This window comes from Nicotiana tabacum, chromosome 19 (assembly GCF_000715075.1).
Source record: "Nicotiana tabacum cultivar K326 chromosome 19, ASM71507v2, whole genome shotgun sequence".
Classification (NCBI taxonomy): Eukaryota; Viridiplantae; Streptophyta; class Magnoliopsida; order Solanales; family Solanaceae; genus Nicotiana; species Nicotiana tabacum.
In genome coordinates this window covers 38,110,730-38,123,913 of record NC_134098.1, presented here as the reverse complement: position 1 = coordinate 38,123,913, position 13,184 = coordinate 38,110,730, and positions in this window count along the sequence as shown.

Below are 13,184 nucleotides of genomic sequence, written 5' to 3'. Positions count from 1 at the left end.
TGGTTACCCAGTTGTGCTCCTATGTTATATTGTCTATGCTCCAGATATCCACCCTTGGGCGTGCAGGGGGTAGTTAGATTTGGTTGAGGGAATGGAATGTTGTCTCCTTGAATGATCTTGGACAACCCTCACCTGAAAAACTAGCTTTTGGGGTGAAGATTGCCCAAGACCATATAACGAGACAACAATTCATTTCCTTAACCAAAGTGGAACATTCTAACATTAGCACTACTAGAAAACAATGTGGTAGTACCATGTCCTGCCACTTTATATTTCCATGCATCAGGACTAAAAGCAACTTATAATCAACGTTTTGTTTGACAAAAAAAACAAGTTATTCATCAGGGCTCAGGGGAAAAAACAAAAATGAAGATAAAAGGGGTAGGGGCAAGAGAGACAGGGAGGACGAGAAGAGAAGACAAGTTAACTTTGACCCTTGCAAGACTATGGAACAAAAGGACCTCCAGTTACCTTCATCATATCATGACGCTTATATTACAGGTACTACGAGGTCAAACCTGCACCTACCCTTGGTTGTCTGAATGGGTAGCTCCGTATTTTTATTATAATGGGGTTAAAATCAACATAAAAAAAAATCAACATAAAAGACTAATTTCCGAAGCCCATTGCACTTGCCTTATCGATAATGTCAAATTGCTAACACACACATCCGAGGCAACAAGAGAGTCATCTCCAATCAAAAGTGATGTAGCTTTGTGGCATCAGATTTCATACCTGCTGCCTTCAGCTCAAGCTCACACCTAGTTCTTTCAGCTCGAACTGTATATACAGTTGGAAATTCAGAAATATAAATAAGTCCACACCACCACAACAACTTAACCTCAATCCCAAACAAGTTGGGATCAACTATATGAATCCTCACCGGCAATGATTCTTCCTTTAAATTCGTCTCACACCTAACATTAAAATAGAGTATGGAATGGTTTAAAATCACGGATCCGCTTCTACCTATTTATAGATGCCGGTTTTCCTTCTTCTGACGTTTTATTCCAAACAATAAAATTATCAAATGAAGCCAACGATATCAGATATGGTGCAAATGTGTCATAACAGAATAACTCCAGGAAAATAAAAGAAGTAAGTCAGAGTTAAGAGGCAGCAGATAATAGTTCCATACTAAACACAAAGTAATAAACTTCACTGAAATATTACAGAAACAGCAAAGATAAAATAACAAAAGAGGCAAAAGATAAGAATAAGATGACGAAACTAACGTGAGCACACGACTAACTGCTACAAGAAACAAAGCCAAAGAGAAGCTGCTGGGGCATACCAGCCAACGGTGCACTATAATTTCACGAGACCTAAATATTAACGAAAAATGGTAGCTGAAAAGAAATACAAAGAAAAAAGAATTACCAAGCTGAAATGTCAAAACCTAGCTAATTACAATGATGAAAGGAGCTAACATGAGCATTTTAACAAGCGAAGTTTCACAAATTTGGTAAAATCATAGCTCAAAACCGAGTTTTTGATGAATAAGTTAGACTTGATCTGAAGGAAGTTGAAGGAAAGAGTAAACCTGAAAGTGGACTTACTGGATTGGTGGTGACAGGTGGAGGAAATTGATAGGTCGGCGGTGAATTTTGCCGGAAAATCAGGCCATCTTGAAGCAAGGGTTTCTTTGTCGGGATGTCGCAAAGAGGGAAAAGAGGAAAGTGTCAGTTGGAATGTTGACTGCTATTTTATGACAGCTTCTCGCAACAGACCACCACACGCGCGCACACAACGCAGACATTCCCCAACTATGTTCTCTCTCCAATTTCTTTTTTTCTACTATTTTATCGGAGATGTGTTTGGTACCCGACGATAATATATTTTTTAATTTTTTCATATTTGATTAGCTTAAATGTTTTGTAAAATATTTTCCTTGTAAATTCATTTTTCTTCAATGGAGGAAAATATTTTTTTGAAGAAAATATTTTTTCACATCAAGAGAAGGGAAAATAATTTCCAAAACTCTTCTTCAACCTTCCCGATCCTATTCTCCATCCCCACCAACTTCTCCACACCCTACCAACCCACCCCTACCCTCCTGCCCCACCACACCCTCCCCAAACCCCGCCCCACCCCACCCTAAATAGAAATATTATTAAGAATAGTTTCTTTTCATGTTGTAGATAAAGTACTTTATGTTTTTTTTTATGAAGTAAAAAAAAAAATCTTTCATTTGAAACAAAAAAAGTGATTTTTTTTCATAATGTAGAAAAAATATTTTCTTTTATTTCAACAAAATGATGTAATAAAAGGTTTTTTTTTTCATTTCAACAAAATGAGTATTTTCTTTTATGATATATACAAAGTATTTTCTTTCTTTTTAACAAAATGAATACATTTTTCATGTTGTAGAAAGAGTATTTTTCTTTTTAATTATAAAGCACAAATTTTAACGTTATTTTTGCGTGAAAAAGTGAAGTAGCATATTAGTCCCTTTGGGTTTGTGTGAATTTTTAAAAGATTAATTAAATTTTTTAAGAAAATACAGTCTTAGAAACGTTGGGTATTTGGAGTTTGGGGGAGAGGGGGAGCACACGAAACATGGGGATTTGGGAGAAGAGGGCTGGGGAGAGTAGCATAAAAAATTATTTTCTTAAAAAATATCTTCTACTCTCTAACCAACACTAGAAAATATTTTTCAAAAAAAGTTTTTCACTCACCAACCAAACAAAGGAAAATAAGTGATAAAAGCACTCATTTTCCTAGAAAATATTTTCAAGGTACCAAACACACCCTAAGAAGAAATCACTTGGTAGGCGTATGGACATAAAAATTACAATTTTTGAAAAAAATAATAATATTTTGAGTTAAGTTGAAAAATAATATTTAGAATTTGAAATTATGTTTGGACATGCATTTCACTTAAAAAAATGTTGGAGTATTGTGAATGGGAAAAAACAAATTCTGAAAAATTTGAAAAAGTGGTCAAAACCATTTGAAAAACTTCAAAAAAATTTCAAAAACATGCAAAATTTCATTGAGAAACATATTTTTGAAAAAAGAAATTTTTTTTTTTATATGGACAAACGGGGCCTAAATATTTGGATGTTTCTCTTCTTTGTTTTCTTAATGGCCAAACTCGATTTTGTCATTAATGCATTTCTTCTTTTAAATATTTGGTATTTTTAAATTCATGATTGCTTTCAACTAATTCGAGTTAACGCTATCGTTGAATAGGCTCCCAAACAATAAAGAGCTCTTTATCAAAAAGTTCTTTATTTATGTGACTCGAACATCAAATCCATAGTTAGGAATAGTCTCAATCATTCAACCACGCATTCACGCCCTTAATAATACTCAATTTTGTTATTAGCGTATGGGTTTGACTTGGACCCCGTTGGCTTCTATGGGTGAAATTGAAGTCCGCTCGTACAATAACCAAATTAAATTCGTATCAAAATGAAGTGGGTCTTTGTCATGAACAATTTCTCTTATTTTATTGGTACTAATAGTCACTGAATAGATGCGAGTCTCAGATAGAAAGTTAATGTGTGTGAGGTGTAGATGGGAGAGTCACCGAATATAACATCACTATGTATAAATCACCAAATAGTTCAATTGCGTCTAGTTAATAATGTGTGTGGTGTAGATGGGAGGGTCAAAATATTTTTAAAAAAAATTAATACACTATCATTTAGAGAATCTCCTTGCAAATTCGTGACTGTCCACTGATGGCAACGGAAGTTAGGAGACTCTCTAGTTTCCTAAAATCTTTATGACTTATATCGATGAACATAAAATGATCATGGACAAGCATAGTCAAAATTTTGTTAGGTAAAATAAACACCGTAAAAATTTAACTGCACTCGATATTTACATTGTACTAATAGATGTATAATATGTATTTGCTAATAGACTATTATAGACTATTACATTTAATCATGATTAGCTAATATATTCTCACACTATTAAATCACTTGATCATAGTAAACTCATATGATTTGGTATAAACATCTGGTATGGATTAATATTATCACGATTAAAACTTATCTACACTCAATATTTACACCGCATCAATTAATGCATAATATGTATATTAGCTAATAAACTATTATCACTTAATCATAATAAGCTATTACTAATATATATTTTCACTACATTTTGCGAGTAAGTATTTACTGCTTCCTCCGTCAAAGTTTATTTGTTCACTATTAACGTACCCCTTAAGAAATAATAAATAATATGATAATTTTATTATATTACTCCTATTTATTAAATATTAAATAAATTAAAAATAAATATTAGTACTTAATAAGAAGGGTAAAATAAATATAAAATGATAAATTATTCATTAGTTTTTCAAATTGGACAAGTAAAAGTGAACATCTATTTTTAGTATAGTGGACAAATAAACTTGGATGTAGAAAGTAAGTAAATACTCACATCGTTCACTTTTACTTGTCCATTATATGAAAAATATGTTTTCACTTTCACTTGTCCGCTATACTAAATCAAGAGAAAGACAATCTTTTTTTTTTTCATGTTTGACCCTTATTATTAACTACTCATTCCCCAAATCATTTCACAAGACTTTTGGAAATGCTATTATTATTATGGGTAAAATTATAAAATACATATTTCATTTATTGTTTCTTTAGGGACGTGAAAAGTTCAAAGTGGACAACTAATGTCACGTCCCGAAATTCCAACCTCGGAGCCGTGATGGCGCCTAACATTCCACTCGCGAGGCAAGCCAACGTTAGCTAATTACTTAACCAGTTTAACATTTTAAAACAAAACACTAAATAATAAAAAACTGCAATAGTCTGAAATGGATGTGATAAATACAACATAGCGTAGCCTAAGTATCTCCCAGAAATCTGGAGTCACGAATACGTGATCATTATTCTACAGATAAAGGCTGAACGAAATACAACTGTTTGAAATAAGGAAAACAACAAAGATAGGGTAGAAGGGGACTTCGGGGACTGCGAACACCAGCAGCTCTACCTCAAGTCTCCAAAAGTAGTTGAATCCAAGCAGTCTCCGCTACGCGCTGCTGGGACCAACACCAGTATCTGCACAAGAAGTGCAGAAGTATAGCATGATTACAACTGATTGCATATATTATGTAAGAGCCAAGCATAACCTCGATGAAGTAGTGACGAGGCTATGGCATGTCACTCACAAATAACTTGTACGAAACAGTAATAATAGAAACATGAATAGAAATAAAATAGTAAACTCAAATAACCGGACCCGTAAGTCAACTACTATCACGACCCAAAATTCAACTAGTCGTGATGTCATATAATCCAACCTGCTAGATAAGCCAATAAGCATAAACCACAATATAATGATAACGATAAGGGTCAAAAATGAAATAACTGAATTTTAAACAACTCTCCAAGGACTGGTGGTACAAATCATGAGTTTCTAAGACTTAAAATTTACAAAGCTGGTATAAAATAAATACATTATCTGTTCGAAACGTATATAAACAGATTTATAAATCTAAAGCTACCAAGAACAAGAGGCAGATATAACCAGAACGCAGGTACATCTTCAATGCCAGTTCCCGCCACATACAGCAACATCAGCTCCAAAATCTGCACGCAAGGTGCAGAAGTGTAGTATGAGTACAACCGACTCCATGTACTCAATAAGTAACAAACCTAACCTTAGGTTGAAAGCAATGACGAGCTTGGACAACAGTCAGAGTTCAACACCAATGATCAAGAACAACTCGTAACAATATAATAAAAACAGTACAAGTAATAACTCAACGATATAATTCTCAGCACGTTCACAGTTACGAAAAATAGGCATACTTTTCAGGTATAACAGTAAAATCCAAATCTTTCACTGGAATCACCAATATATGAGTATATAAGAAAAGTGTAATTTTTTCCCAAAATCTTTCAACAACGGATGAGATATTTCATTCTCAGATAGCATGAAGAAAGTGCATCTCTATGCCTACATGTTAATGTGCATGTGAAGTCATGAATGTCACAATACCGTACAACATGAGAAAATGCATCTCTATGCCTACATGCCAAGTATGCATGTCAAATGTAATGCATCACAATGATGAACTCATGTACTCACACTCTCAGAGTACTCAATCTTACTGTCTCACACTCAATCACTCGGCACTCAGTATCTGTGCTCACTAGTGATATGTCAAACTCCGGAGGGACGGATCCTGCCCAAGCGCTAATATAAGCCAACATGGCCTGTTGCGGCGTGCAATCCGATCCCATCATGAATCAATAAAAACTTGTTGTGGTATGCAGCCCGATCCCATAAATATCACTCATAATCAGGCCCTCGACCTCAACTCAGTCATCAATCTCTTCAATCTCTCGGGCTCACAAATCTCATGTCAATCAACCCAAACAATGATATATGATGTAACAATAAATAATAACAAAGACTGAGATATGATATGCAAATGAATGAATATGACTGAGTATGTAATTACAATTTAAGCGAATAACTTAAAAGCAGAAATGACCTCAGTGGGTCCCAACAGAATAAGCATATATCCTAAACATGGTTTCTAACATGTATAATAGCTTAATTACTCTAGCACGTAGAAATTTCATAGATAGAAACAAGATTAGGTAACTGCACAGTACCACAGAATCAACCGAGTCATAATTCACATAGTGCACGCCCACATGCCTGTCACCTAATATGTGTGTCACCTCAACACTAACACCTAACACATATATTCAGGGATTCATACCCTCAACACCAAGTTTAGAAGTGTTACTTACCTCGAACAAGCCAAATCCAATACCGAGAAAGCCGAACAATACTTTAGAAATGCCATCTCGCGCGCATCAAATTCCGAACGCGCTCGAAACTAGCCAAAAGCAACTCAAATACATCAAACAATGCCTAAGAAAACAAACCCAATCGATAAAGGTCGAATCTTTAATCAAAAACCCAAAGTCAACCAAAAAGTCAAACCATGCCCGATCCTCGAAACCCGACAAAACTTACAAAATCTGATAGCCCATTCAATTACGAGTCCAACCATACTAGTTTCACTCAAATCCGGCTCTGAATCGATGTTCAAAACTCAAAAATTCACTTTATGAAATTTTAGACAAAAATTCCCAATTTCTCTTTTGAAATCATCAATCAAATACCCAAAACGAAGATGGAATCACGGAATAAAATCAATATCGAGTAGAAAATAATTATCTCATTCCATGTGGTGAAAATCACCTCAAATATCGCCTCAATCCGAACTCCATAGCTCAAAATATGCTAAAATGGTCGAAACCCCCGAAAATAGAGTACTTATGCACTGCCCAGGCGAACCCTTCGCGAACGCAGAAAAATTATCGCGTTTGCGATGAACAAAATGAACTACAACCAAAATTCCTTACGCGTTCGCGATGCTATCCACGTGAAATTGATGCCCAAAGATGCCACACGAACGCGGCCAGTGACTCGCGAATGCGAAGAAGAGTGCTCCAGCTCCCAACTCATCATCGCGAACGCAACTACACAAACGTGAACGCGAAGTTTAAGTCCCACATGCACTGTGAATGCAACTCAACACCCGTGAATGCGAAGAGATAAAACAGCCCAGTCAAAATCCTTATTCACGATTACTTCCATGCGAACATGATTCACTTCAGACATAAGCAAAAACTAGTAATTCAAAATGAGAGGAAATGGTCTGAAAGCGATCCGAAACTCACCCGAGCCCCTCAGGACCCTGTCCGAACATACCAACAAGTCTCATAACATAATACGGATCTACTCGAGGCCTCAAATTACGCATAATAACATCAAAACCACTAATCACACCTCAAATTGAACTTAATGAACTTTCAACTTCCACAACTCGTGCCGAACCATATCAAATCAACTCGGAATGAACTCAAATTTTGCACACAAGTCCCAAATGATATAACGTAGCTATTCCAATTCCCAGAATCACAATCCGAACCCGATATTATCATAGTCAACTCCCGGTCAAACTTATGAACATTCCAAACTTTCAAATTTCCAACTTTCGCCAAATAGTGCCAAAACCTTCCAAACTAGTTCCGAATCATCCGAAAATCGAAACCGACGATACACACAGGTCATAATACATCATATGGAGATACGCATGCCCTCAAACTACCGAGCGAAGTGTAAATGCTCAAAATGACCGGTCGGGTCGTTACAACTACCAGAGAATCCCAGAATAACATAATCCCAAATCTCATATTACAATACTGAGAACAAACTCTACAACCACAAACAACTACAACACATCAAATTTATTGTGGCGTGTAATCCAATCCCAATAATTAACATGATATCGTGATCCGATTTTCATTATCACACCATATCATCTGTTCATATCATATTCCGTCCTTATCTCTTCATATCATATCATTTCCTGTTCTGTTGAGGCGTGCAACCCGATCCCACCATATCAATTCATTTCAATATCGTTGCGGCGTGCAACCCGATCCCCCAATATCAAATTATTAACATAAACAACTTAACACCAATATTTACGAAATATCAACACAAAAAAGGATGAAACGTGTGGAATATTTAAGAACCACCAATACAATGGAGAATAACCAACTCCTCAAAATCCCAAACCTTATCAATGCATCAATACAAGAATAGCTACACGGCTCACGTAAGCGAAATAATATAATAGAGTGCATCGAGTAATATAAGGACAGTAAAAGTAGGAACAAGTAGCAGGTAAGCATATTATTGAGTGAGAAATGAACAATTCAAGCAAGTGACAATTAAGTGACAATTTAACAAGTAAAGCATAGATGTCAAGTAGAAACATGCAACAATTAAAGCTTATAACAAGAGATAACATGTAATAATGAAGATATGGAAATAAATAGCCCAATCTTGCATGCTAAATCCCACGACGGTGCATATATACTCGTCACCTTGCATATATGCCATTTTCCCACATAATCCACATAAACAATAGTTCAACGAGTCCTAATTCCCTCAAGTCAAGGTTAGACACAACACTTATCTATTTCTGCAATCAAATCAACACTCAACCATGGTCTTTCCTTTAGAATTAGCCTCCAAACCAGTCCAATCTAGCCAAATATAATTCAAATAATTCAAAATAAGCTTTAGAAACTACCCACGAGCGAAAAAGATTCGATCTTTAATGAAATTGGAAAATGTCAACAAAGGTTAACCCCGGCCCGCCCGGTAAAAATCCGAGTCCAAGGGTAGATCTAGACTAATCATAACCCCACGAGTCCATATATGTATTTTGTTTCAACATCTGAGTCCATTTCGACTCTCAAAACCCTATTTTTCATTTTTTAAAACATAAACAAAAATCCCCAAAATTTCTCTTAGATTCTCAGAATTTGATGTTAAATCTCATGTATAATCATGTAATATAATTGAAAATATATCAAAATCACTTGCCCAAGTATTATATGTGAAAATCCCCTCTCCAATCGCCTCCCACCGAGTCTAGGGTTCTAAAATGAGAGAAATGAGATCAAATCCCGACTTCCCAGTCCTTTTGTTCAGGTGCAGATGTCGCAATTACGAACTTGGGTTCGCAATTGCGAGAAAGGACTTGCAATTGTGGCACCTGATAGACTTGAGGAATGTCGCAAATGCGACACTGACTTCGCATTTGCGAAGTCTGCTCCTCTCCCAAATGTGATCACATGATCATAATTTTATGGTTTTAGCACGGTCGCTTTACCATCATACTTGGCTTGATTATATGATTATTACGCATTTAAATACCTATGTATATTTTGCCTTTTACCGCTTCTTAATTACTTGATTATTCCAGTATGGAATTATCTTTGAAACGAATCACGTGTGTGTGTAACTGTTTTATTTGTTGTGCTAAAATCATGTCACGCGTACGTGTACACAATCAATAACACTTTATTATTATTAAGATTATTTAGCCAAAGTCGTGTAAACGCGTACCTTAATTTATTTTGGGATCATAATTATGTCAAGCGAACGTATACATAATCACGATAATAGATTTAAAGCGCGCCTAAAGCATTCTACGAATATTCATAAGTTAATTAGTTTTTCTAACTTGTTTGAGATTTTTGTTTTAGCAAATATACTACTAGGTATATTCACCTAGTAGCTAATATATTAAATAAATCCCAAATTTGGTCAAAATTACAAAATGTTCAAGTGAACTAAAAAAAGAAAAAGGAAAAGAGAGAATAATGCGACAAAGTGATCCAATGGCTATTGCTACCAAACAATGTAGCAGTAGCGTAATGGAAGATGAAAAATACAAAGCTAGTCATTTGTAACATCCAATTGTTGCCGACGACCATGAATGCACACACCATATGCAAATAATTTGTTGTAGCACCTCCAAAGCTCTCACCCCGACGCCTTTTGTTGCAATCTAACGGAATAGGTATGTTTAAATCCAGTAGTTCCAAAGCAGATTAGTTTGGACATCTTCATTTTGGACCTGCATTACTCCAGAAGCAGAGTTGCCTCAATGGGTATTCAAATGGATCTTCAATGGGGACTATACATATAGTTGATGAATGCAGCAAGGTGGCAGTACTGTGTGCTTGAGATATGAGTATAATATAGTGTTCTCTCATCTCTAGATTGAGCATGCGCGCACACTAATACCACTGGACAATGATAAATTACTATACTGTACTAATATTCAAGCAGCCGTTTTTGTAGCATGTCATATCTTCTAACTATGTGCACCTATTGTAGTAGCATGTCATGTGAAACCACCAGGCTGCTCATATGTGCAGCCTTATCCATGAGGTTTGATTGTGTTTGTGTCCACTTAGCATAATGTTGTTACTGGCACATGAAAATTGATAAAAACTGGAGGTTCTTGAGTACTTGGGTGTTAATAGCACTCCATACTGATGCCTTAATAATCTGAGCCTAACTCTGGAACCTGCACAATGTAGCAAACTTGTTAGGAGGAAAGAATCTGCTCCCAGGTTCTTGTGTGTTCTGGGAGCAGTGATGAAGTTTGGGTAGTGATTGATTGAAGAATGGTGTGGATGATGTCTGGTTGGTATATTGTTGTTGTATGCCGTCAAACCATCCCCAGATTGAGCATTAAGCCATGCTAATACCACTGGGAAGTGATACGATAGCACACAGATGATTGGTACCTTCATAGTGAAACATGAAACGTAAGGTGATGTGCTGAAACAGTAAACCTTGATCTTCATGTGCCCTGCTTTGCTGATGATGTATTTAAAGAAGTATACTATCATTTCTATCCCCATTGAATAATTATGTGTTTGTGCTGACTCATTGATGAATTACCGAATGTTTCCATCTCGGTAATCCCTTTAACCTTTTGAAATAGCCATCGCAGTCAGATAGTTGAACAACAACAGCCAAAATGATGTAACAACAGTACACTAAGAGTGCATCTCCATATCGAAATCAAGCTGCTGAACTGTTTTCCAACTGAGTAGAAAACATAAAACTTCCAGGTGAATGCATGTAATTTATGGAATTACAGCAGAAAACATGTAACTTCCAGATGAGTTACACTTTGAAGAAGCTTTGTGACCTGATATTGCATTTCCTCTATGCACCACTCAATTTGATGTGTACACTGTAAGCAGTACAATTTTACTAGCACTGCAACACTTTGTCCACCCTTGCTTTCATGTGATTCTCCTTACACCATTAGACCACCCCCCAGACTGAGCATGTTAACATGCTAATACCACTGGGAGGCAGTCTAACTGTGCATAGATAACCAGCAGCAACAAACAGACCATGTTACAATTTGAATCCTCCTGAATAACAGCAGTACTTTACCTTTGATAAGCTTTGTTGGCCAATATTACATTGGCAGATCACTGGCCATCTCGATCTAGGCCTTTTTCTCTTACCTGTTTTGTGATTAACATACAACAAGAAATGCACCTTTGAAGTGTGCACTGTTTGTATTAATCTCTGTTAGCTTTTGAATAACTACAACTATGTGTTGAAGCTAAATTATCTATTCACCCTCAGACAACCCCCATCATGATCATGTTCTGTTAATACCACTTGGAATTACAGCCTAGTGTACTATCAGAAACTTTTGCACATCAATCTGGGAATTTTCTTTTAGCAATTTTAACCCTTAGATTTGGTATTTGTGACTTTTTCATGTTTATTAATCTCCTCCCTGCTGTAGGTAGATATGAGAAATAGTGAAAATGTGTTGTCCCTGCAAAACAAAAAGCAATGTTAGCTATGTAATCTGCTAAAGTATTTCCTTCTCTGTAAACATGTTGAAAGATGACATTGAAATGATCCTTCAACTCCTGAATCTTCTGCACTTCTGCCATTATACACCAAGGTGGATCACATTCCCTTTTGATAATCTTCTTTAACAGCAAGCAGTCTGTCTCTAATATTAGTGGATGAAGGCTGTTGGCAGAACAGTATTCCAGCCCATGTAGTATAGCTTTTGCTTTAGCTGCCACATTAGTGGTTTCATCTAGGTTCACTGATCTTGCATATATTAGATCACCTGCATGATCTCTTACACAAAAGCCAAGTGAGTTAGGTCCAGGGTTCCCTTTTGAAGCACCATCAGTATTACACTTATACCACCTTTCATGAGAGAGCTGCCAAGTAACTTTCCTGGTGATTAGAATTGGCTTGTATGCTTCAAAAAATTGGATCATTTCTGGCCATAACACAGGTATATGAGATAGCCATGGAAACTTAATACTTGCCAAGTTGTGGAGTGTATTGTTTACTTCATGAATGACTATGTTTGTAGAAACTGTTATTCCACTCCTGCTTGCGTTCCTCTTTTTCCATAGCTCCCAAGTAATGATTGCTGGAGCTGCCTAAAATAATGGTTTTAACTTTGGACAACAATCTATGTTCCACCATGCCCTTATCACTTGCTTAACTTGTATTAATGGTACAGAATTCCCTGCAGCTCCTAGAAAGTGTTGCCACACCTTTGATGTTGTATGGCTCGTCAAGAAAATATGCTCAAATGTTTCATCAGTTAGATGTTTACAACACCAACATCTTAAAACAACTATATATCCTTGCCTTCTCCACAAATCATCTGTAGACAACTTGTGCCTCCAAAGTCTCCATAGAAAGAATGATATATTGAATGGCAGACCTTTAATCCACATTTGTTTGAATTCTTGACAAATATTTGCTTTATGTCTCTGAATTTCCCATGCACTCTTGATAGAAAACTT